The 27768-nt window shown below is 41.2% G+C and overlaps 1 protein-coding gene and 1 long non-coding RNA gene across 5 annotated transcripts in view; one reads left to right on the forward strand and one right to left on the reverse strand.

The window, feature by feature from the left end:
* Positions 1–27768, forward strand: part of LOC309804873 (uncharacterized protein) — a 57843-nt gene that overhangs the window by 6673 nt on the left and 23402 nt on the right. The window lies entirely within an intron of this gene.
* LOC309804876 lies at positions 305–27658 on the reverse strand. Of its 3 annotated transcripts, none has more exons than XR_014294185.1 (5): positions 27569–27658; positions 25483–25527; positions 24617–24741; positions 24231–24326; positions 305–2717 (listed from the first exon to the last, which is right to left on the reverse strand). It is a non-coding gene; the product is annotated as an uncharacterized lncRNA (long non-coding RNA). The 3 variants fall into 3 exon arrangements; XR_014294186.1 differs by lacking the exon at positions 305–2717 and adding an exon at positions 18018–18330; XR_014294187.1 differs by lacking the exon at positions 305–2717 and having other exon boundaries at positions 23918–24326.

The following is a 27768-nucleotide window of genomic DNA, read 5'->3' on the forward strand; positions in this document are numbered from 1 at the left end:
GTTTCTGCTGTACAGCAAAATGAATCAGCTATAAGTATACATATACCCCCTCTTTTTTGGATTTCCTTCCCATTTAGGTCACCTCTTTTTTTTTTTTTTTTTGCAGTACGCGGGCCTCTCACTGTTGTGGCCTCTCCCCTTGCGGAGCACAGGCTCCAGACGCGCAGGCTCAACGGCCATGGCTCACGGGCCCAGCCGCTCCACGGCATGTGGGATCCTCCCAGACCGGGGCACGAACCCGTGTCCCCTGCATCGGCAGGCGGACTCTCCACCACTGCGCCACCAGGGAAGCCCTAGGTCACCTCTTGCTCTTCAATTTTCTCACAACTCTTTTCCTCCAGCATAATTAACAGTATGTTTATCCTTCCAGAATTTTCTGTGTGCACACACACCCACACACAATATTTAAAATATATGTGACAACGTTTTCTGTTTAGCTTTTCTTCTTTTTTCATAAGTAGCACTACACATTATTATTATTGTGCTATAACTTGCTTTTCTCTCCCACTTCATGCTTTGGAGATCTGTCCGTGTTAGCATTTTTTTATCTACTTAATTTTCAACCACTGCACAATGTGGCTGTTTTATGGTTTATTTACTCACTCCTCCCCTCACCCCACCTTTCACTGCTACAAACAGTGCTGCTGTGAACATCCTTCACACACTTTCTTGTGCACTTGTGATTTTATTTCTCTGCAACAGAAATCTGACAGTGGAATTACAGCTTATCAGGGTACAAACATCCCCTGCTGAATCCTAAGTATAGATTCTCCCTGGCCTGCTCCCAGTCATTTCCTCTGATTCTCGGGTACCACATCTAAATTACCAGCTTCCTGCTCCTAACTCCCCACTGAACATCTCTACCCAGAAGTCCCTCAGGTTCCTCAATCCTATATAGGGAAAAACACCTTCTCTCCCCATGGCCCCCTCCTGGTGTACACGCTTATTCTCCCAGTTGCCCAAACGTGTAAACCGTAATCATGGTTCTCTCCTCTCTCCCCATTGTCTAATGAGATGTCATATCTCGTGGATTTTATCTCGGTAATGTCTTTCAGTTCTCATTTCTTCTCTGGTTACCTTTGGCCAGGATATTATTTTAACAATCCCCTAATAGTCTCCTTGTTCCCTTATGCAATGCATCAAATTTATCTTCATAAAACACAGGTGATGTCATTCTCTTTGGTTGGTTCCCCCCACTATAAAACACAGTAGGATCACCTTGGCTTGCTCTTCACAGATTTCTACAATCTGGCTCAGTTTTCTCCCTCTAGTTTTTATCTCTTCAGATTCCTCCTCTTTCACACTCCAGGCACACCGATGCCCTTGCATTCCCAAATGTGCCCGTATTTCTTGCCTCCAACACTTTGTTTCTCTGTTTCCTCTCCTAGAAGTCTCTCTCCTAGCTCTGCCTATTGAAGGTCTACCATTCCTTCTAGGACCTGCCAAATACACATTAAGGATGTGGGTTCCAGGGTTCTGACACAAGTAGCCAGTTTCTTAACCTCTCTAATCATCCATTTTCTTCCCTATAAAAAGGACATTAACACCTTCCAGATCTGTGGGGAACTTTTAGTTAGATTATGCATATAAAGGACTTAGCACAGTTTTCCTCCTAGAGTAAATGCTAAATAAACCTTAACTCTTATTGGCATCATGCTTCTTTTATAAAGCTGTGCTTGGTCTCACCATTAAAGGGACTTTCTTGCCTTCCTGGGCTCTCTTTATTCTAGTGGGCATCTAGTCATTCAGTTTCTTATGTCTAAGTCTGTCCTCACACCTGATAATGACCCCCTGAGGATCAGGGATCCTCTAATTCTTTTTTTTTTTTAATAAATTTATTTTTGGCCTCATTTGTTGCTGCACGTTGGCTTTTCTCTAGTTGCTGCAAGTCGGGGCTACTCTTCATTGTGGTGCGTGGGCTTCTCATTGCGGTGGCTTCTCTTGTTGTGGAGCACAGGCTCTAGGCATGTGGGCTTCAGTAATTGTGGCACGTGGGCTCAGTAGTTGTGGCACACGGGCTTAGTTGCTCCGCGGCATGTGGGATCTTCCTGGACCAGGGCTCGAAACTGTGTCCCCTGCAATGGCAGGCAGATTCTTAATCACTGTGCCACCAGGGAAGTCCCTCATTTTTAAAAAATAAATTTATTTATTTTTGGCCGCGTTGGGTCTTCGTTGCTGCACACGAGCTTTCTCTAGTTGTGGCGAGCGGGGGCTACTCTTCATTGCGGTGGCTTCTCTTTGTTGCGGAGCACAGGCTCTAGGCGTGCAGGCTTCAGTAGCTGTGGCACATGGACTCAGTAGTTGTGGTGCACAGGCTTAGTTGCTCCATGGCATGTGGGAATCTTCCCAGACCAGGGCTCGAACCCATGTCCTCTGCATTGGCAGGCAAATTCTTAACCACTGCACCACCAGGGAAGTCCCTTTGATTCATTTCTGCATGCCTCAGAGTGTCCCCAGCACAGTACCTAGACCTGAACTGAATGTAAGAAGAATGCCAATGTCAATTTGGAAGTGTTGTGAAGGAAAGAGAGCCAGCTGTACGGAACCAGAAGAGAGCTTTGAATTCCACCTTGGCACTCACTGGTTGGTAAGAATCCATACACATCACCCAGTTTCCATATCCATAAAATGAGGAAAATACTACCACCAGCCTCACAAGGTTGGGGTGAGCTTCTGTGTGTCAAAGAACTTTCTTTCTTCCTTTTTTTTTTTCTTTCCTGAAAGCAAAAGAGTAAGAACTTCTTAGTTGTTTTTGTTTTTTGAATCTTAGTCTTCTCACAGTAGCCTGCTTCCCCCTTGTGGAAAAAATTCAAGTTACATGTTAAAATCAGTCAATATAAATAATCTGGGAGCCAGAGGTTGATCTCAGCATTGTTTATATCACTGAAAAACTGAAAACAATCCAGGCCTTCAAACAGGAGTTTGGCTACATATACATGCACACGGGGGAAATTATCGAGCCATTTGAGTATAATGAAACAGATGTCTAGGGTGTACTTCTAAGTAAAACCTTAATTACAAACACATAAACTTTGCACAGTTTTGTAAGAGTCTACACACATATGAAAGGATAGTACATTACATGTTAATAGTGCTTATGTTGGGTAGTGAAATTCAGTTGCTTTTCACCTTCTTCTCTACAGTTGTATGTCTGAGTTGTTAACAATGACCTTATTGCTATTAGAACATTTTAATTGGGGGGGAAACTATCTGTAAAACAAGAAACCCCTTAATTACCTGTTGTGACAGGCCAATCTGAATCAGGGAGTAGTCTGAGTCATGGATTCGAAGACTATTTCATGTTCCAATGCAATGCATGCGCATACACAGCAAACTAATGCTGACGTCAACCCCAGATGTGCGGAGCCCACTGAGAGGCAGCATCAACAGTTACATGACAACAGGTGACTGTCTGCTCCTTGGGCCTCCTGCATGCAGGGAGCCCGGGCAGGAGAGGGTGAGAACGGCAAGCCAAGGGGAATAAAGGATCTTGGGCTGGAGTTCTGGGAGCCTCTCATAAGTGGGCCGATGGGAGCTGTGCATCCACGGTTCTTGGCTAGGCTGATCTGAAGTCCTGAATTGGACCCTTTATTCCCAGACCCAGTCAGACATGCAGCCTAGACAAAATCCCAGAACCATCCAGGCCTTGCTGGAGACACTGACCAGTGAGCAAGTGTGTCCTCTAGGGCTCCAGTTTAGACTGGGGGAGCACTGGAGCATGAAGAGGACAAATGTGGTAAGTGTTGGAGACCAGGAGGACCTTTGGAGCTCAGGGGACGGAAAGAACCTCCTGGGAGTCAGGGGGCTGAGGAAGTTCCCGGAGGAGGTTGCAAGTAAGTTGGATACACATTTGTTCAGCATTTTACCCAGGGTTTTTCAAAGATTCAGCACCCAAGGGCCACCTAATGGATAGCCAGAGCATATGAAGATTATACATTTTACTTTTTTTGTTAGTCACTATTTAAAACAAAATTTAAATTATATAAAAGTAATACTCTCATATCAGTGAGAGGGATGGTACTACTTTTAGTCTTTAACTGAAGTGTGTATATCTGGCTCCACGAGGGAAGGTCAATTTTACTTCTGGTTGTTTTCTTTTTCTTTCTGCTATATTAGAAAAATCTGAACTTAAAACTGTAGGTCATCAGTCACTGTGGAAAACAGTATGGTGGTTCCTCAAAAAAATTAAACACAGAATTACCATATGATCCAGCAATTCCACTTTTAGGTATATACCTAAAAGAATTGGATGCAGGGACTCAGACTTGTGCTCTTAACCAGTGAGCAATACTACCTTCCCAGCTGTCCAGAGAGCTTTTAAAACTTGAATGACAAAAGCTGATTCCAGTAGTACCAGAGGGCCAGTGAATGTCATAATTGACAGTTACATCCAGTGGCTTCAGGGAGAACAGCCATTTATAGAGCCATGAATATATGAGGCAAGCTTAAGTGTAGGTGCTTGGTGTCTTCACTGCAAACAGAACCTCATTCCCCATTAAACAGAAAGTGTGATGTCAGAGTTCTAAGTCACAGACTTGTACAAGCAGCAGAGTTAGCCTACTCTCCAGAGCTTACGATATAGTGTCCTCCTGCCCTTTGCTTCTGTCCAGAACACTGAGAAATCAAGATAATATCTGCAAGCCAGGGAAATCTTTTTTTTTTTTTTTTGCGGTACATGGACCTCTCACTGCCGTGGCCTCTCCCGTTGCGGAGCACAGGCTCCGGACGTGCAGGCCCAGCGGCCATGGCTCACGGGCCCAGCCGCTCTGCGGCACGTGGGATCCTCCCGGACCGGGGCACGAACCCGCGTCCCCTGCATCGGCAGGCGGACCCTCAACCACTGCGCCACCAGGGAAGCCCCAGGGAAATCTTATAGAGTTCATTCCTGAATGCAAGGCTGGTCCAACATTCATAAATCAATGTAATTCTTCCTATTAACAGACTAAATCAGAAAAACCATGAGATCATTATCTATAGAGGCAGAAAATGTATTCAACAAAATTCAATACCTATATATGATTAAAAAAAAAAAAAGGAGGGCTTCCCTGGTGGCGCAGTGGTTGAGAGTCCGCCTGCCGATGCAGGGGACACAGGTTCGTGCCCTGGTCCGGGAAGATCTCACATGCCACGGAGCGGCTGGGCCCGTGAGCCATGGCCGCTGAGCCTGCGCGTCCGGAGCCTGTGCTCCGCAACGGGAGAGGCCACAGCAGTGAGAGGCCCGCGTATCGCAAAAAAAAAAAAAAAAAAAAAAAAGGAACTGAAGAGAAATGGCACATCCAGACAATGGAATATTATGCAGCACTAAAAAGAAATGACCGGGCTTCCCTGGTGGCGCAGTGGTTGAGAGTCCGCCTGCCGATGCAGGGGACACGAGTTCGTGCCCCGGTCCGGGAAGATCCCACGTGCCGTGGAGTGGCTGGGCCCGTGAGCCATGGCCGCTGAGCCTGCGCGTCCGGAGCCTGTGCTCTGCAATGGGAGAGGCCACAACAATGAGAGACCCGTGTACCGCAAAAAAAAAAAAAAAAAAAAAAAAAAGAAATGACCTATCAAGTCATGAAAAGACATGGAGGGAACTGAAGTGTATATTACTAAGTGAAGGAAGCCAATCTGAAAAGGCTATATACTGTATGATTCCAACTATATGACATTCTGGAAAAGGTAAAACTATGGAGACATTAAAAAAAGATCAGTGGTTGCCAGGGGTTAGGGGGAGGGAGGGATGCATTGGCAGAGTATAGAGGATTTTTTAGGGCAGTAAAAATATTCTATATGATACCATAATGGTGGATACATGTCATTATACATTTGTAAAAACCCACAGAATATATAGCATCAGGAGTAAACCATAATAGAAACTATGGACTTTGAGTGATTATGATATGTTCATGTAGGTTCATCAATTATAACAAATGTACCACTCTGGTAGGATATTAATAGTGGTGGAGGCTGTGCCTGTGTAGGGGAACTGTACTTTCTTCTCAATTTTGCTGTGAACCTGAAATTGCTCAAAAGAATCAAGTCTATTAAAAATAACTGGGGGACTTCCCTGGTGGCGCAGTGGTTGAGAATCCGCCTGCCAATGCAGAGGACACAGGTTCAATCCCTGGTCTGGGAAGATCCCACATGCCAAGGAGCAACTAAGTCCATGTGCCACAACTACTGAGCCTGTGCTCTAGAGCCTGTGAGCCACAACTACTGAAGCCCACGCACCTAGAGCCTGTGCTCTGCAACAAGAGAATCCACCGCAATGAGAAGCCCACACACGACAACAAAGAGTAGCACCCCCCTGCAACTAGAGAAAGCCCGTGCTCAGCAATGAAGACCCAATGCAGCGAAAAATAAGCAAAAAACAAACAAACAAAAAACACCTGGGGATTTCCCTGGTGGTCAAGTGGTTAAGACTTCGCGCTCCCAATGAAGGGGGCCTGGGTTCCATCCTTGGTCAGGGAACTAGATCCTGCATGCTGCAACTAAGACCCCGCATACTGCAACTAAAGATCCCACATGTTGCAACTAAAGATCGCACACATGGCAATGAAGATCCCGTATGCCACAGCTAAGACCCGGCACAGACAAATAAATATTTTTTTAAAGTTAAAAAAAAAAAACTGGCACATCCATACAATGGAGTATTATTCAGTGACAAAAAGAAATGAGCTATCAAGCCACACAAAAACATGGATGACTCTTAAATGTATATCGCTAGATGAAAGAAGCCAATCTGAAAAGCCAATATGCTGTATGATCCCATTTATATGACATAATGGAAAAGGAAAAACTATATGGACAGTAAAAACATCAGTGGTTTTCAGGGATGTTGAAAGAGGAGAAGAGAGTTGAATAGGTGAAGTACAGATGTTTTTAGGGTGTGAAACTATTCTGTATGATACTATAATAATGGATGTACATGACACTATGAAATTGCCAAACCCATAGAACTTAGCAGCACAAGAATTGAACCTTATATAATCAATTTTTAAAAATAATTTAGGCAGTAGGGGGATCTCATGATGGAATTTAAACTTTGATAAAAGAATCTCTGTATGAAATAAATTCACCGTAGGGGTTGATGGGAAAATAATAAACTTGGGATATGAGTGGAGAAGTAAGATTAAAGGCAAGTAAACTACACATAAGTACTGTACTCTGGTTGCTAAAGTTGTTTTCCACAGGGGTTCAGGTTAATAATCCTGAAGCTACTACACATGCATACTGGAACTGAACAATTAAATAAATGGATGGCAGATGGTGGGACCCAGGAGTGAGAGGTTACAGTTAAGCTAGTGGGGAAGGCTAGAATGATCTACGTGATATTGGATTAGAGTTGGAGACATCAGTATGAAATCATGTTTAGCTTAATGGAGATAGAGATGGGTACATATACAGATATTTATAGGTATGTGTATATCCATGGGTTAGTATAAACACGTATGTATCTTGCTCTCTCAGCTGGGAGGGCCTAGAAGCTGTGACACTACAATACCAACAAGCACACCCAGCACTCAGATCTTGATTTCATTTTTATATAAGAGCTTTATTGAGATTTAATTCACATACATAAAATTCACCTATTTAAAGTGTACATTTCAATGGTTTTAGTATGCATATTTAGTATATTTTAGTGTATTGCGGTGCGACCATCACCATGATCAATTTTAGAATATTTTCATCACCCCCAAAAGAAACTCTGTATCCATTATCAGTCACTCTCCATACCTCCCCAGCCCTCCCAGCCCTAGGCAACCACCAATATACTTGGACTCTGGATTTGCCTAATTTAGACATTTCATGTAAGTGGAATATTGCAACATGCGGTCCTTGTGACTCGTTTGTTTCACTTAGCATAATTTTTCAAGGTTCATCCATGGTGTAGTATGCATTAGTGCTTTACTTCTTTTCATAGCCAAATAATATTCCGTTGGAGGGATATGCCAGATTTTATTTATCTATTCATAAGTTTATGGACAGTTAAGTTCTTTCACTTCTTGGCTATTATGAATAATGCTGCTATGAACATTTTGTGTACAAGTTTTTGTGTGGATATATGTTTCCATTTTTCTTGGATATATATCTAGAAGTGAATTAATCTTTTGACGAACTTTCAGACTGTTTTCCAAAGCAGCTGCGCTACTTCACCTTTTTATCAGCAATGTAGTGTATGAGGGTTCTAATGTCTATACATCCTTTCCAACAGTTACTGTTGTCCATCTTTTCAACTATAGCCATCTTCATGGGTATGAGATTGTATCTCACTGTGGTTTTGATTTGCATTTCCCCCAATGGCTAGTGATGTTCAGCATCTTTTCATGTGCTTATTGGTCATTTGTATACCTTCTTTGGAAAAATGTCTATTCAGATTCTGTATCTGTTTTTTTTTGGGGGGGGGTTTGCGGTATGCGGGCCTCTCACTGTTGTGGCCTCTCCCGTTGCGGAGCACAGGCTCCGAATGCGCAGGCTCAGCGACCATGGCTCACGGGCCCAGCCGCTCCGCGGCATGTGGGATGTTCCCAGACCGGGGCACGAACCCGTGTCCCCTGCATCGGTAGGCGGAGTCTCAACCACTGCGCCACCAGGGAAGCCCCTCTGTATCTGTTTTTAAATTGGGTTATTTTTCTTTACAATGGGAGTTCTTTATATACTTTAGATACAAGTCCCTTATCATATATATAATTTGCAAAATGTTTTCTCCCATTCTTGTCTTCCATATCTATTCACTTACATGATGGTATCCTTTGAAGCACAAAATTTTAAAATTTTGATAATATCCAATTTATTTACTTTTTCACTTTGTTGCTTGTGCTTTTGGTGTCATATTTAAGTATCCATTGTCTACGAAAGGTCATGAGACACACCAGGCAAGCTGCCACTAGACTGGGATTATAACTTGATTTCAGAAGTAGCGGTATTCACACCTCCATGTTAAAATAAAGTTCATACCTTATTTGTTAAATCCAAATGTAGATGAATGAAAGTCTTAATTATGAAGAAATTTCAAGGGAAGAGATGAAGGAAGTAGTTGTCTTGATCTCCTCACCCCACCTCACTCACTTTCAATTTTCCACTTTCAGCACCTTCAAACCCTGATAGAGTAAATGCTTTTGACTCTTATGATCAAATAATTTTCCTTTTCCCGCATAGCTTCTGTTTGTCAGGGTTTCAAGATTATTTTATTTTTTTCATCAAGCAACCAAAGAAGATGTTTCCATTCCTGTCCTGTGTATTCAAGTTCAGACAAACAAACAATTTCCATGGGCAAAAACTTCTTCCAATCAGTAAATAAGGATTTTTTGTTGTTGTTAAGGTGTTGGATTATGTGAGACTTCTGTCACCCAGATCCAAAATTCTGTGATTCTGTTTCCACGGTGCTGTGATTTTAAAAATTCTAATCCATCGGTGGTTTAGTTGTCAAGGCAGTTATAGGCAGCCTCACCCAGTTCTCTGGGCTCTCTTGTGTCTGGAATTTCAGACATGGCTGGCTGGTATTCCCAAGCCAAGTGACATCTTCTTAGAGAAAGTGAATACAGCCCACCTGTAGATCTATGTGACCTATTTTATAAGGAGAAGACCACAAAAACCATCTTTGTGTTCCATAAGGCAGGCAAATTCCAGTGAGAAGAAAGGACATGAATAAAGTACTCAGGGTAAGTTTTTTTTTTTAGAAAGAGAAATAGTCTATTAGCCACTAGACTCAGATGCCTTTGTGGGGAGAGATGCAAGTATGAACGGAGTGGTCAATATGGCCTTATCCATATTAGAATATATGGGACCCATATTAGAATACAAGATGGTGACTCTTTCCAAGAGCCAAGGCTGCATGATGGTATAACTCCCTGGGAGGGGAGAAGACTCAGCAGATTTCTGCCCTGCAGCAGACCAGGGCCGGAAGGAACACTGGTCACTCGGGAGAGAAAGAGATGGAGGTCTGGGTCTTTCATCAAGGTTTGTCCTACCCCAAGGGATTTTTCTATCAGGTGAACAGAGGGTAAGACCCGGGCTTCAAATTGTTTCTAAAATCACTCTAATCCCAGACTCATGCACCCCCGCCGCCACATGCTTCCCCTGCCTCCCCCTTCACATGTGCATTCCATCTGCTAACCTAACAGAAATATATCACAGAAAACCTTTCCTGCTCATGTGTTCACCTAGACACATCAACCCCCCTTTTGGACATCCCTCCTTCAGGGTGTTACTCAGACTTCATTCCGTTCTTCATACCATCTTCTACAGGTGTATCATGCTTTAATCTTCATACGCTTAGGTCTTCCCAATCCCGCCAACTCTCTTTTTCCATCATGTCCTGTGTATGGGGAGGTGTCAGGATGCTTCTCAAGTAATTTCTGTTTAAGGAAAAAGGAAGGGGCCCAGAACCCTCCTACCCTGCCTCTTTTGTTCCACTCTACAGGGCTGTCTTTGCAACTTCTAGAGAGTGATTCCATTCGTGGATTCTCTAGCATGTAGATCTAAAGTCAAGACTTTATATACCATTGATCCCATTATTTTAAGTAGTTTCTCTACTATTAACATATTACATTACTAGGGTATATTTGTTACAATAAATGAACCAATGGTGATACATCATTATTAACTAAAGTCCACACTTTATTCAGATTTCTTTAGTTTTTATCTGATGTCCTTTTTCTGTTCCAGGATTCCACCTAGGATACTACATTATATTTAGCGATCATGTCTCCTTAGGCTCCTCTTGGCTGAAGCAGTTTCTCTGACTTTCCTTGTTTTCATAACCTCAACAGTTTTGAGAAGTACTGGTCAGGGATTTTGTGGAATGTTCCCCTGTTGAGATTTTCTTGATGTTTTTCTCATGCTTGGACTGCAAAGGCAGGAAGACCACAGAGGTAAAGCACCATTTCATCATATTATATCGAGGGTTCATGCTATCAACATGACTTATCAGTGTTGATATTGACATTGGTCATCTGTCTGAGGTAGTGTTGGTCCATGTTTCTACACTGTAAAGTTACTATTTCCCCATTTCTTTCCATACTATTCACTTTGGAAATCACTAGGCATAGCATACACTTAAGGACTGAGAAGTTAGGCTCTCCATTTTTGAGGGCTGAGTATCTATTGATTTTTAAACTATTTGTTATTTGTTATATTGCTCTAGGATTTAGACAATCTCTCTCTATCATATTTCCTTCAGATTAATACTAACTTAATTCCAGTGATATATAGCAAATTTGCTCCACTCTGCCCACTTTTGTGCTACTATGTTTTATATATTTTGTCTATGTATGTTAAAACCCAACAATACAGTGTTATAATTGTTGCTTTATATAATATTATGTCTTTTTGGCTGCACCACGGGGCATGCGGGATCTTAGTTCTCCGACCAGGGATCGAACCCATGCCCCCTATAGTGGAAGTGCCGAGTCTTAACCACTGGACCGCCAGGGAAGTCCCTAATTTTATGTCTTTTGAAGAAACTAAGAGAAGAAAGGATACACACAAATAATCTTAAAAAAAACAAACAAACATGTATCATTTCTGGTACTCTTCAGTTCTTCCTGTGGTTTCAGGTTACCACCTGATGTCACATCCTTACTCCCCTAGAACTTCTTTCTTTCTCCCTTCCTTTGCACTGTAAAATATATTATACCTCTATATGTTATAGGCCCAACACTTCAATCTTTAAAAACAGATTTATGGAGATATAGTTCACACACCACACAATTCCCCCGTTTAGAGTATATACAATTCAATGGTTTTGGTATAATTACAGACATGTGCAGCCATCTCCACAGTCAATATCAGAACATTTTCATCACCTCAGAAAGACATTTGATATCCTTTAGCCATAATCCCCTTATCTCCTCATCTCCTCCTCCAACCCTAAGCAACCACTAGTCTACTCTTTGTCTCTGCAGAATTGTCTATTCTGGACAGTTCATATAAATTGAATCATGTGATATGTAGTCTTTTGTGACTGGCCTCATTTACTTAGCATGTTTTCAAGCTTCATCTATGTTGAATTGTGTCTTTCATTCTGTTTTATGGCCGTATAATATTCCATTACATAGATATACCACATTTTGTTTACTCATTCATCAGTTGGTGGACATTTAGGTGGTTTATACCTTTTAGTTATTGTGAAGAGTAGTGCTTTGCGCATTTGTGTACAAGGTTTTGCATGAACATATGTTTTCATTCCTCTTGGGTATATACATAGGAGTGGAGTTGTTGGGTCCTATGGTAACTCTATGTTTGGTCATTTGAGGAACTTGCAGAGTGTTTTCCAAAGTGGCTGCATCATTTTACATTCCCACCAGCAAGCAGTGCTACATGTTGTCTACAAGAAACTCACTTAAGTATAAAGACACAGATTAAAAGATAATTCCTCCCTCCATCCCTATGACATTGCTGTCATTCCTTTCATTTACCCATAGGCTGTAATCAACCAATATACTGCCATTATTATTTTGAACAAACTTATTATTTAGATCAATTAAGACTAAGGAAAATAAAAAAATTGTATTTTGCCTTAATTTATTCCTTCTCCAACAATCTTCCTTCCCTTATGGAGATCTTGAGTTTCTTTTCTTTTCTTTTTATAAATTTATTTATTTTGGCTGTGTTGGGTCTTCATTGCTGCGCGCCAGCTTTCTCTAGTTGTGGCGAGCTGGGGCTACTCTTTGTTGCGGTGCCCGTGTTTCCCATTGCTGTGGCTTCTCTTGTTGCGGAGCAAAGGCTCTAGGTGCGCGGGCTTCAGTAGTTGTGGCTCATGGGCTCTAGAGTGCAGGCTCAGTAGTTGTGGCGCACAGGCTTAGTTGCTCCTTGGCATGTGGGATCTTCCCGGACTAGGGATCGGACCCGTGTCCCCTGCATTGGCAGGCGGATTCTTAACCACTGTGCCACCATGGAAGTCCCGAGATCTTGAGTTTCTGACCTATATCATTTTCCTTCTTTCTGGGAAGATATTTTAACCTTTCTTGCAAGACAGGTCTACTGGCAACAAGTTCCCTCAAATTTTGTTTGAGAGAGCATTTCTCCTTAAACTTTTGAAGGGTCTGGTATCTTTTTTCTGACACCACTCCTGATGCCAAATGTGCACGTTTTTCTACACCAATTTTCCAACACCAATTTTATGTTTACCTGGCTAGCAGTTTGGCTGAGTTTTTTGTTTGCTGTAGCTGTAGATGTGAGAGGTAAAATTTCCTCCAGTGTTCTTATTTTTGTCTCCTGTGTTATCTTTAGTTTTCTCTAAACACTTCTGCTCAAATAGCATCTGAGCTTTGCAGTTATTTTAGCTGTAACCCATTGTTATTATAGAGGTTGATTGATGTGATGGTAAGATGTGGAGGGAGGGGAGCATTCTATAATCCTATGATTAGGCGCCAGTCTTTTAGTGAGGCTGTGATTTGAGGCTGTGACTTTTACCAGTGTTCTTAGCTTCTCCTGCCCCCCAGGTGAGACATGAAGGTTAAAGGGGGGCTGTGTTGGATATTTCTTTTCCTCCATGTCAAAGACTAGAGAGGGGCGGAGTGGAATATTTTCCTTCCCTCAAGTTAAAATAGTTTCTTTTGATGCAAGCCCCTTCTTAAAAATAGTTCTTCCCTTAGGCTCTGGTGAAAACAGTTTCTTTGGATGCAAGTCCTATCTTAAAAAGAACAGAATCCTCTGGGTATATTTCAAAATGGTTACTTTTCTGCTCCCTCTGTCAGAGGCAGGAAGGAACTTTTTTCTCATCATTACCTGAAGAACTTGGGGCAGTTCCTGGAGATGACTCATGAAAGTGTGGAGGTCCCCCTAAGACTGAACCCTGAGAGTTTTTAACTCTCAGTCTACTTCACACTGAGTCTCCAGCAATTCATCAATTACAATCTAAGTGTTCCTACCTATACTGGCTCCTCTGGTGAGCTTGTTCCTAGTAACCTCTCAGTATCTTCCTTTTTCTCTAGTTTTCAGGGAAGGAGTTTGTCCTGTAACCTAAATTCTCTATAGGAAGTGAGAAGAATTGTTGATTTCCAACTTGTTCAGATTTTTTTCTGGTTGTGAACATGATAGTGACAAATTCTAAGATCTTTCTGTCAGATAAGAAACCAGAAGTCTGCTCAGTTCATTTTACTTCATTCTTTTTTTCTCTCTGTTCTCAGATCGTATCATCTCTAATGATCTATTTTCAAATTCACTCATTCTTCTGCCAACTTAAATCTACTGTTGATCCCCTACAGTGAATCTTTATTTCAGGTATTGTACTTCTCAACTCCAGAATTCATTTGGTTCTTTCAAATAATTTTATCTATTGACATTCTCTATTCATGAGCTACTTTCATGAACATAGTTCCCTTTAGCTTTTGAACATATTTATAATAGCTATTTTTGGAGCGTTTGCCTTAAAAGTTTAACATTTGGGCCTCCTCAAAGGTAGTTTCTATTGCCACTGTTTTTCCTGTACAAGGGTTATACTATTCCGGTTTCTTTGCTTCTCTCACAGTTTTTGAGATACTAGTAGGAACTAGATACTAGTAGGAACTTTGGGTTCTGATACATCCCCTTCAGGGCTTGTGAATTTGCTCTGTTTTATTTTGTTAGTTTTTTAAAGTAGCTTGCCTGGACTAATTTTGTGAAGTCTATTTTCCTTCACCATGTATAGTCTCTGATGTTACTGCTCAGTTCCCCCATCTCCCACCCCAAGCCTGGCTTCCTAGAAGTCACCCCTGGGTCCAAATTATTGTAATGTTCAGCCAGTGATTGGTCAGAGGTGTGCCTAAGTCCCTTGAGCCAGTAAAGCTTCCACTCTCTGCTAATGGATCTGTGTGTGACTTAGAGAATTCTTTCAAGTCTGGCCTATGTTCAGTTAGTGACTATACCTTTCAAGTGCCTGCTCCGGTTGGTTCTGAGTGTGAAACCTAGATGTGTGCACAGCCTTCCAGACAGGGACAACTGTGATCTTCCAGGGCACTTTTTAAGCTATTTCTCTGGTTCCCTCTGTTAAACTTTCGGGTGGCCTGCTATTTCATTTGTTGCTACTTATTTTATGGAAGAGAATTCTAATTGCTTGCCACTAAGATCTCTGTTTTCAACAATGTCTGAAGTCAAGCATTCCTCCACACTGTGTACAAAATAAGTCAGGTCCCTCTGTGGAGCTCTGGAGCTTCCAGTCCTCCCTCTTGCCTCTCTCCCTGGACAGATGTCTACACTATTGCATTGGAGCTGAGGAAGCTTCTTGGTTTCTCCTCTTGGCATGGAAACTCCTCCCTGCAAGTGGGATTTGGGAGGAGAAATGGAAGCCCGAGGTCTTTTTGATTTACTCCTCCCCGTATGGAACCTCTGCTCTATGAGTGGGAGTTGGGAAAATAGCCTGCTGTCCTTTCAGCTTTCGGTCCCCCATCACCCCCTGGCGTGGAACATTTGCCCTACAAACATAAAGCCTGGAGGGGGGTGGATCAGGGCCCCAGTATTCTTGGCCTACCTTGTCTTGGGTAGAGCTACTGTATAAGAAAGAGCTAGGCTGGGAACGGGAGCCCGAGTCTTCTCAGTTGGAGCTGACTAAAATTGAGCTCCTGTAACACGGAGCTGGGGTGGGCAGATGAGACACTTTGAAGATATCAGACTTCAACAAGATCTTTCTTCTAAGTCACTTTATTTCACTGAAAGGTTTATCAGGTTGTCGATTCTCAAAACCTTTTAAATCATTCTCAACTATTAGAAGTCTAGAAATAATTTTAAAAAAAATTCTGTAGGGGGACTTCCCTGGTGGTGCAGTGGTTAAGAATCTGCCTGCCAATGCAGGGGACATGGGTTTGAGCCCTGGTCCGGGAAGATCCCACATGCCGCAGAGCAACTAAGCCCATGTGCCACAACTACTGAGCCTGCCCTCTAGAGCCCACGAGCGACAACTACTGAGGCCGCGTGCCACAACTACTGAAGCTCACACGCCTAGAGCGCGTGCTCCACAACAAGAGAAGCCACCGCAATGAGAAGCCTGCGCACCTCAATGAAGAGTAGCCCCTGCTCATCACAACTAGAGAAAGCCCACGCTCAGCAACGAAGACCCAATGCAGCCAAAAATAAATAAACTAATTAATTAAAAAAAATTCTGTAGGGCCCCAAATTTCTGGACTATTTGCTTTTATTTTGGCTTGTCAATCACTAATTTTTCCTGAGTTTATCTCTTTCTTGTAAAAGCTTGCCAAATGCAGCTAATATCAGTGAGCAAACATTACTAACGCTCTGCTCTCTAATATCTTCTAGAGCTGTTAGCACAGTAGGTGTATGTAATGGAGACAATTTTACCAATTGTTTTGCCAGTTTGTCATCATCTTTTCAGCCTTTGACATGTTTTCTCACTGCCCAAGTGCTAGGCCAATGTCACATATTTTATTTTGTTACACAGGCAATACACTTCTAGGACTAACCCCTAAATCAGTGACTTAATACAGGGGCAATGTAGGGCAGTGGTTCCAGGCTCATAGCCTTGTGAGAATGAAATAGAATGATGCATGTGACACCCCCTCCCCCAAGTCCTTTCTATCTCCCTCTATCACAGCCCTGATTACAGTGAATCGTTTCCCTATCTTTCTAATTAGAATTAAAGTTCCAATTGTACCCTTGAAAAACATAAAAATAGCTAACATCTTATGAATACCGTACATAGACTATCTTGTATAATCTTTGCAATAACCCAACAAATTAGGGCATTGTTATCTCTAATTCACAGAAGAGAAAATAAGGCTCAAAGAAGATCTAGAATCTAGAATCTGGTTGCCTGCAGAACGAGAGCTCTTACACCACCTCTTGTATGTTTTTCACCTGTGTACATAATTCTCTGTTAAAACTCACTTTAGGAAAAAATGAGGTTTCACTTAAAATTAATAAATAAGGGAGAAGTTGATTTCTAATGCCATGGATGTTTACATGGAAATTTACAGGGTATCTACCCCCCCACCATTGAATGGATTTTATTTTTTAAAATGAATACTTCTCTCTGAAAGAAGTCCCTGTATTTCTGAACTGTAAAATCCTAATGAAAAGTATTTCTTATTATTCTATCACAGGTGAATTAGGAAATGCCAAATAGATAGAAATGGTGCATAGTACAACAAGCCTCCAATCATATTGTTAGATTGTGTAGTATTTATAGTTTGTATACTCAAACTTATGAAGTAATCCAGTGAAAATGAATAATAGTATGTATATTAATTTGCTAGGACTGCCAAAAAATCATGCCACAGACTGGCTGGCTTAAAAAACAGAAATCTGGGGCTTCCCTGGTGGCGCAGTGGTTTAGAGTCCGCCTGCCGATGCAGGGGATACGGGTTCGTGCCCCGGTCCGGGAAGATCCCACATGCTGCGGAGTGGCTGGGCCCGTGAGCCATGGCCGCTGAGCCTGCGCGTCCGGAGCCTGTGCTCTGCGACAGAGAGGCCACAACAGTGAGAGGCCCGCATACCGCAAAAAAACAAAACAGAAAAACCCCAGAAATCTATTTTCTCACAGTTATGGTTAGAAGTCCAAGATCAAGGGGCAGGCAGGGTTGCTTTCCTCTGAGGCCACACTCCTGCTGTCTCTTCACATGGCCTTTCCTCTCTGTATCTGTATCCCTGGTATCCTAATCCCTTCTTATAAGGACACCAGTCAGACTGATTAGGGCCCACCTAATGGCCTCATTTTAACTTAATTACTCTTTAAAGGCCCCATCTCCAAATACAGTCACATTATGAGACAATGGGGGTAAGGGCTTCAACATATGGATCTGGGGGGACAATAACAGTATATAAAAAGGGGTTGGGCTTACCTGGTGGCACAGTGGTTGAGAGTCTGCCTGCTGATGCAGGGGATACGGGTTCATGCCCCGGTCCGGGAGGATCCCACATGCCGCGGAGCGGCTGGGCCCGTGAGCCATGGCCACTGAACCTGAGCGTCCGGAGCCTGTGCTCCACAACAGGAGAGGCCACAACAGTGAGAGGCCCACGTACCTCAAAAAAAAAAAAGGGGGGGGGGTAATTTAGTCACCAAAAACAACTATTTAAATTGTAGTGAGTGTTGTAAGAGGCCATGGCTACTTTCTTTTGCTCACTCTCATATGATATCTGTCTCATATATACTTTATGTAAATAACATTACATTTACATACTCTTATCACTGATCAAGAAGTAGCAGGAGTCTTTTATATATGCCAACAAACAACAGGAAAAAAGTTTATTTTATACTTTAGAATTCTTATTTAGGATGCCCTATGTTTTGTTACAATTCATACTTTGTTAAAAGAAGAAAAAATAGGGAATTCCCTGGTGGTCCAGTGGTTAGGACTCTGCACTTTCACTGCCATGGCCTGGGTTCAATCTCTGGTTGGGGAATGAAGATCCTGCAAGCTGTGCAGCACAGCCAAAAAATAAAAAAAAATTAAAAATAAATAATTAAAAAAAGAAAAAATAGTACTATTTAATGTGGAAAATAATTGGTAATGGCATTCTACATATATAATACTTATTTTATATTTGTAATTGTTAGCTTCACATAAGCAATTCCAATACCTATGATTTACGTTATGTGGTGCATAATGTAATGTAGAACAGTTTGGAATATAATGCTTTCATATTTTGCAGACTGTCCATATATGATTTTCTAATTTTGTTTTGACTAGCCCACTTATTAATATTTCAAAAGTCTTTGTAGTCCACAGTAAGCATTTATCCTTTAACAAGGAGGTGTACTTTCTGTAATATCTTCAAGAAATACTTTGGCATCACATCTGAAATATGATTTCTACAGAAATATAGCTACATACTTTAAATTTGTTGAATTAATAGGCTTCTTCTTAAGACTTCTTGATATATAATAAGGTTTGATTTCTAATGAAGGCTTTCTGTCACTGTAATTTTTAGTTGAAGATATTCCCACATTAGTTTCTCTTTTAAGAAACTTCTTCTTTATGAGTCCTCTTATGGCGACAGAGGGCTGAGCTATGTCTGAAGGCTTTCCCACATTGATTGCATTCATAGGGTTTTTCTCCTGTGTGAGTTCTGTGATGTATAATGAGGTCAGACTTCTCAGAAAAGGCTTTTTTACACTCATTACATTCATAAGGTTTCTCCCCAGTATGGATTTTCTTATGTCTAATAAGGCAGGACACTTCACTGAAAGCTCTCTCACACCTGGTACACACATAAGGTTTCTCTCCTGTGTACAAAGAGGTGTGACTTCATGCTGAAGGCTCTCCCACATTCATCACACACGTAGGGTTTCTCCCCAGTCTGAGTTCTCTGGTGAATATTGAGCTGTGATTTTTGGAAAAAGGCTTTCCCACACTCATTACACTCATAGGGTTTCTCCCCAGTGTGAATTCTCTGATGTTCAATGAGGTGTGACTTATGGGAGAAAGCTTTTCTACATTCAGTACACTCATAAGGTTTCTCTAGAGTATGGATTCTCATATGTATAACGAGATTTGATTTCTTGCTGAAGCCTTTCCCACACTCAGTACATACAAAGGGCTTTTCTCCTGTATGAGTTCTCTTATGTATAATGAGGTCTGACTTCTGGAAGAAGGCTTTCCCACATTCACTACATTCATTCTTTCTTGCATATCTTCTGTCACCACTAAATAAGTCTAAATAGTTAAAACTTCTACCATATGAATCATGTCTTTGGAGTCTTAGTTTTGAAGAAACAAAGGCTGTGCTCAGATGACATCTATTTTCAAGTGCATTACAATTGTTACACTTTTCCTCTGTCACAGTTTTCTGGTCAATGAATGCAACATGCCTGAAAAGTGTTCCTTGGTTCTCTTGGTGCCTCTCCATGTGGTCATCAACTTGCCAGACTTTTTCTAGAAGGGAGCATAATAAACTATATGTCGGTGAATATTTCTGCTAACGTATTATGACTCATAGCTTTTTGCACTGTTGTGAGATTGAATCTTTACTTGCAGACCCAGTATCCATATCTAACAGAAATACCAAGGCTAAATGGAATCTATACCCCTGAGCTTAGCAGGAAAGGCACAACTTTTAAAAAACACTGTAGTAGTAGTAAAAGAACTAGATAATATGACGATGAACATAAATATATTTGACTATATGCAAACAAGACTTTGTAAACTGGGGAGAAAAATGGAAATAATGCCAAGAAGTAGTAAAAAGGAACAAAGAAGAACAGCTGCTACAGGGTCAATGGGAAGAGCCCATCTAGGAGAAATAAAAGTGACTAAGGTAAAATGGTGATTAGAGGCAATAAAGGAAGGACTGGATGAGGAACAGAGAGATTTGAGCTAGTGTCTCATCAACTCATTGTTGGATTGCTGTAGTTTAATCTTCACTTGTCTCTTTGCTTCCAGTGTCTTTGAGCTCTTGTCTATTCATCCAGCAGCATGAAACTGATTTTATAAAACCATCAATTCTACTTGTAAACAGGAACACTTTTGTAGCCAGTATAATGGTAATTCATTCTTGTATAGGTGTGAGGGCGCAGGAATTCCTATGTCCAGTAAGAGGAAAATATGCCATAGGATAAGCCATGCTTGCCTCAGGATTAGAGTCACTGCTAAATTCTGATTACTGAGTGTGTATTATTCTATAACAGTTCATAGATACTGAATCAATCCTGACTTTAAATGCTCTCCCTACCTTGCTCTCTACCTACCACAGATGGAAAATGAATTGTCGTTAAGCATGTGGGCTCTCAATCCAGATTACAATCTTAGTTTCATCACTAATTAGATGTGTGACACAGGTCAAGTTAATCTCTTTGGGCCTCAATTTCCCCTTCTATAAAAAAGGATAATAATATCACCTATCTTACAGGGTTTTGTGAGGATTAAACGAGTCAATTGCTTTAAGTACTCAGAATACTGCCTAGCATGTAATGTTTCACTAGTTAGATATTATTATATTTATTATTACTGATCCTCAGACAACTATGTTCTTGCCACTTTCTGCTTTATATCATGTTTTCCAAGCATCTGGATTCTATTAATGTAATCTTAAGCAGTAGATTTCTCACCCTGTATCTAAATTCCTATCAATCATCATTTTCATCTATTGATATTTTATAAACTTCTGACAGTACTTGACTACTGTTACATTTATGCTACCTATATCCAGAGCAATAAAGGCACCCCTTGGCTCAGAATTTGACAACGCTACTGAGCTTCCTGGCCCAGTTCCCAACATGTAAGTCATCACTCTTTAAAGAAAGTGAGTAAATTTCTATTCTATGTCTACCACTGGAACCCCAGAGGCTTCAACACATATCTTTTATCCCAGTGATACTGTGATTTATAATAAGAAATATATATTTCATCTTTGTCCCTGTTTCTGGCACAGAGCTCCAAAAACCCTTGTAATTTCCTAAGTGATGAAAGTCATAAAGGTGTCTTTTGTTATGTTAATAAGTGACTTATGGGAAGCATCTAAGGATCGGGGCTGGTTGCCAGTGGAGCCAACCATGTGATTAGAGGGCTGGAACTTTCAGTTCCATGCCTCAGCTTCCAGAGAGGGGAGAAGGGCTGGAGGCTGAAGTACTCACCAGTGGCGAATGATTTAATCAATTGTGCCTATGTAATGGAGCCTCCAAAAAAACCCTAAAGGAGGGGGTTCAGAAAGTTCACAGGTTGGGGAACCAGAGTGCTTTCATGTACCACCATGCTGGGCCCCAAACTCCATGAGGCCAGAAGTTCCTTGAGTTTGAACTTCTGGCCTCCATACCTGTAAGACAATTAATTTCTGTTGTTTTAAGCCTAGTTTGTGGTAATTTTTAAATTGCAGCCCTGGGAAATTAATACAATGTTAAAAAAAAAAAGACACTATGACAACGCAAGGGTGATGGTGGGTACGCTAGAATGCTAGAGAAATGAAGATAAAAAACTCTAGGCCCAACCACAGTGACTTTTTAGCAGAGATAGAAAAATCCATCTTAAAATTCACATGGAATCTCAAGGGACTCCGAGTAGTCAAACACTCCAAAAGAAGAACAAAGTTGGATAACTAACACTTCCTGATTTTAAAACATACTACAAAGCCACAATGATCAAGACAGTGTGGTAATGACATAAAGACAGATAGACAGACCAAAGGAATAGAATAGAGAGCCCAGAAATAAACCCTCATGTATATGGTTAAATGATTTTCTACAAGAGTACCAAGATCATTCAATGGGGAAAGGACAGTCTTTTCAATAAATGGTGCTAGGAAAACTGGATACCTACATGCAAAAGAATGAAGTTGTATCCTTATCTTATGTCATATACAAAAATTAACTGAAAACGGATCAAAGACTTAAAGAGCTAAAATGATAAAACACTTATTTGGGACTTCTCTGGTGGTCCAGTAGTTAAGACTCTGCACTTCCACTGCAGGGGGTGCAGGTTTGATCCCTGATTGGGGAACTAATTTCCCACTTGACCACAGAGTGGCCAAAAAAAAAAAAAATGATCAAACACTTAGATGAAAATACAGAAAAAAGCCTTATGGAGTTGGATTTGGCAATGATTTCTTGGATGTAACACCAAAAGCATAGGCAACAAAAGAAAAAATAGGTAAACTGGATTTCATCAAAATTAAAACCTTTTGTGTGTCAAAGGACACTATTAAGGGAAATTGCTGGATCATGTGGTAATTCTCTATTCTCTATTTACATTTTTAAGGAATTCCCATGATATTTTCCACAGCTACTGCACAATTTTACATTCCCACAGAATGTGAGAAAATACTTGCAAATCATATATTTTGTAAAGGATTAATAACCAGAATATATAAAGAAACAGCTCAGTTTTAAAATAGGCAAAGAGGGGGGCTTCCCTGTTGGCACAGTGGTTAAGAATCCACCTGCCAGTGCAGGGGACATGGGTTCGAGCCCTGGTCCGGGAAGATCCCACATACCATGGAGCAACTAAGCCCGTGTACCACAACTACTGAGCCTGCACTCTAGAGCCCGCAAGCCACAACTACTGAAGCCTGTGCGCCTAGAGCCTGTGCTCCACAACAAGAGAAGCCACCGTGATGAGAAGCCCATGCACTGCAAGGAAGAGTAGCCCCCGCTCACCACAACTAAAGAAAACCTGCGCAGCAACAAAGACCCAGCGCAGCCAAAAATAAAATAAAATAAATACATTAAAATAAAATAAAATAGGCAAAGAACTTGAATAGACACTTCTTCAAAGAAGATATACAAATGGCCAATAAGCACATGAAAAGATGCTCAACATCACTAATCACTAGGGAAATGCAAATCAAAACCATAATGAGATACCACTTCATACCAATTAGGATGACTATTTATTTAAAAAAACTGGAAAATAACAAGTGTTGGTGAGGATGTGGAGAAATTGGAACACTTGTGCATTGTGGTGGGAATGTAAAATTGTGCAGTAGCTGTGGAAAATATCATGGGAATTCCTTAAAAATGTAAATAGAGAATTACCACATGATCCAGCAATTTCCCTTCTGAGTATATACCTGAAAGAATTGAAAGCAGGGACTCAAACAGATATTTGTACACCAATGTTCATAGAAGCAATATTCACAACAACTAAAAGGTAACAACTCAAATGTTCACTGGTAGATGAATGGATAAATAAAATTTGGTATATACTGCAATGGAAATTATTCAGCCATAAGAAGGAATGACACTCTGACACATGCTACAATATAGATGAACTTTGAGATATTATGCTAAGTGAAATAAATCAGATACAAGAGGATAAATATTCTAAGATTCTACTTATATGAGTTATATCTAGAATAGTCAAATTCGTAGCTATAGAAAGTAGAATAGTGGGTACCAGTGGCTGGGGGATGGTGGAACAGAGAGTTATTGTTTAATGATTTCAGTTTGTGATGATGAAAGAGTTCTAGAGATGGATGGTGGTAATGGTCTCACAACAATGTGAATGTACTTAATACCACTAAACTGTACACTTAAAAAATAAATTTTATGTTGTCTATATTTTGTCACAATTTTAAAAAAGAGAAAAATATCTTCTCAAGGTCCTAAGTGAAGTTGATAGGGATCACAGGCAGAATACACCTGAAGGAGAAAATGTAACTCTCTAACAGCCATGCAAAAAAAACCACATTAATATGTGAAGGTGGTACACAGAAATGGTGTTCAGGTAGATATGAAATTTATGTTAACTGTCCCTAGTTATTTCCAAAGGTCCGAGGCCTTTATGAAGAGAATCTGAAGGATATTTCTCAAAGATGCCAGCCCTCATTAACCAACTGTGAACTTCATTTCATTCACTTCCATCCACACAACTCTTCACCTAACTCACCTGGCTATCTCCAACTTGAGATTTCTCTCTCCACCATCCATGGTTCTTCTCCTTGTTCCAATTGGTAGATCACAGCAGGCTTGGTGGTTTTATAGCCTGTCAATTAGAAATGATAAGGGATTTGGACCTAGCTACTTGGGCTTCAGGTCCTTTGAACTCTCAGCTTCATCAGGGACTGCCTGATAAAGGTGCTCACTTGTACCTTAAAAAGAGGTTTTTTAAACAAACGTGTAGCCATATCTCCCCAAAGATTGTCAGTTGTCACCAACTGAGACTCAGAGCCACACTAGTAAAAGTATTTCAGAGGGCTGGCAATTTGGAGCAACTGAGAAAGGAAAAGCAGTCAACCAGGCGCATAGCAATCAACACTGGGAAATGGTCCTCACCCACTGAGATGAGGTTGATATAGTTCTCCAGCATCACGTCCCAGTACAGATCCCTCTGGAGGGCCCAGATACTGCCACTCCTCCTGGGTGAAATCCACAGCCACGTCCTTGAATGTTACTGGTCTCTGTAACAACACATTCCTATTCCAACTAAAATTATCTATAATGCATAAAATGGACAAAAATGCATGGCAACTTGTTTCTAACCATGTTCATTAGTTGACAATGCTTCCCAAAATTTAGTCCCACTTCGTTTTTGGGGATATTACACTAAACTGGTCTCATTCTGTTTCTCCAGCACTGTGCTTTGATGCCTGTTTGTCTAGATTTATGTTCTATTTTGTGCATGACACAAAACTCCTATATGAAATACTTTATACTTGTGAAATAATTACCCATTAGGTCATTCATTTAATAATAAGTCATTAAACAAATATTTACTGAGTACCCACTACATGTCCAGAGCTGACTGTCCTAAATGCAAAGGATCAAATATTGGAAGCTGATCCAATTTGCCAATATGTCAAGCCATAGAAAAAATGCTTACTCAGTGTCAAAAGTTATACAATGAGAAGGCACTGTTCAAACCGTTCTTGATAAGCTTTTTAACGAAGAATAAAACACTTTCTCAATGTTTCAAATTACAGTGTACTAAATATTTGTTTTTATTATTTTTTATTTCCCTATACTTGTATAACCAAGAGAGGATTCAATGTTTTGACAAAAAAGTTTAAGGTCACAGAATAATTATAACCAATGGGGAAAATCTCATTGATTATTAAGATTGGTTTGAACTATTTCAGCTCATGTGGTCATTTTTACAATCGTGTTCTACTGGTCCTGTATAGCAAAACAAACTAACTCACCTGGGACTTGGTCATTTTCTGTAACCCTTGGGTGAAGGCAGAGATCTATGAAGATAGAGATAGGTTTAAGAGAATGAGCCATGTGAGACCAGGTATGACTTGAAGATTCCAGAATCACTGGTGTAATAAACCCTGACACTGGTGACCATAACAACCCATACACAGCTGCCTCAACAGTTGGGTTGAAGAAGCCACTGTGGGAGAATTTCCCCTGGGTCCTCCAGAATTCATTGAGAGAAAACCACAGATTTGCACTAAGATTTAGCTACAAGGATATCTGTTGTAGCACTTTTTAACAGACTTAAAATTGGAACAAATTAAAGAACTGGTTAGTCAAATAGATATATACCCCTCAAGTAAATTTGTAATAATCAAAAATGATGTCAGAAATTTATCAAAATGTAAGTGGTAGTTGATGTACACCCTTCTCTGACCCTCTAGTCATGAGTTCTGTGGACTCCAACCAGGGCTGTAGGATTACAGATAGGCTACAGTTTGAAAGTAGGATGCACCAATATTGGGTTCTCAGTGGGACCAAGGATATAGGCAAAGACATCTATAGACTTGGAAATATAGTGTCCACATGGTGAGATTCATTCACCAGACTGTCTGGAATCTGCCCCAGGGGAACTGAGGTGCAGGTCCCTGTGGTTTAAGCTGAGGAGGAGCAGAGTTCAGTCAAATGCTGTGTTTTAGGCTAGGAGACATGTTGTAAAAAGTAGGAGAGTTGGAAACAAATATCTGGGCTTGAATTTACCTTCTGGCTATTTGACCTTGAGCAAGTCACTTCACCTTCCTGAGCCTCAGTAAAATTGGAAATAATACCTGTGTTGTACCAGTGACTTTACCCGCCCACCCCTTTTTAAATTAAGCTAACAAATATATTTTACAAAACAACCTAATGTTAATGTAGGTGTGTGTGTGTTTGTGTGTGTGCACACTCACGTCCATGCTAGCTGTTCCCTCTGGCCAGCACACACTTCCACTATTTCATCAAGACTTTAGTCAGATACCAAGGAGGGCTCCCTGTCTACCTAATTTAAAATTAACCCTTCTCCCATTTCCCTTACCCAGATCTACTTTTTCTTTGTGTATAACACATCACCTTCTAGTATACTACATAATTTACTGATTTATTATGCTTATTGTTTATTGACTATCTCTACTTAGCTAAAACTAAAATTTCATAAAGGCAGGGATTTTTGTCTGAATAGTCAATAGCCAGCACCAGGAAAGTGTTTGGCTCATAGACGTTCAAAAAAATAGTCACTGAAAAACAATACATATGTAGTTATAGTAAGTTTCATAAAACAATGCTTATTACATGGGATACATACGTGATATTTTACAGTATTTTATTTTTTTAAATGTTCACATACAAGAGTACATACTATAGGATTCCATTTATATGTTGTTCTATAAAGGCAAAATTAACCTGTAGAAAGTGGAAAACTGGTTGTTTCTCAGCATACGGGGGGAATGATTGACTGGGAAGGTTCAGAACTTTCTGGGGGATTAAAATGTTTTGTATTTTGATGGTGTGGTGGTTAAATGGGTGTATACAACAATTTTTACATTTTTATTCTCTGTAAGTTACGTGCCAGTTATTCTACGTAAATTATAACCCAACTTTTAAAAAGCACTGGCAAATAAAAATACTAGTCTTTACTAACTGAACAGATTTCATCACCCATACTCACGACCGTACTGGGTTTCAACCCATAGTATGAAAAACTGACTTACAGGGTTGCTGTGGGGTTAAAGCTAGACACCTTTGGAAAAGCAGGTAGCATTCCACCGGCAACAATTCAGACCTTCAGTAAAGCTTGGTTCTCTTCCCACACCCCAGAGGGCGCTCCGGGCATTAACCACTTGTGCGCTCCTGCCACCGGCGGATGCGCTCCGGATCGCCACACCTGCAGAGCCCCTGCATCGCCCGATCCGCGACCCGTAAGAACGCAGTCCCGGGAGCCCGCCCACCCGGGGCTCACGAACTCGGGCTGGGGAGGGTCACTGTAGCTTTTGACACACGCCGGTCCACGCCTCTACCCCGAGGTCCGGCTGAGCCCTATTATTCCCCACCCACCTCATACCCGCGCCATCTTCCTCTGCACGGCGCACCTCCAGCCCCGATCAAGGCCAGCCAAGTGAGGGGCTTAACCTCTCGGGCCTCACCGCCGCGCGGGGTCACCGCCGCGCGGGGTCACCACCGTGAGGACTTGGAGGGCACACATGCGCAGAAGAAGCCGCCTCGCGCGGGGCTCGCTGGAGCGTGTTTCCTCCGAC

Source organism: Mesoplodon mirus (assembly GCF_964341445.2).
Source record: "Mesoplodon mirus genome assembly, chromosome: 5".
NCBI lineage: Eukaryota > Metazoa > Chordata > Mammalia > Artiodactyla > Ziphiidae > Mesoplodon > Mesoplodon mirus.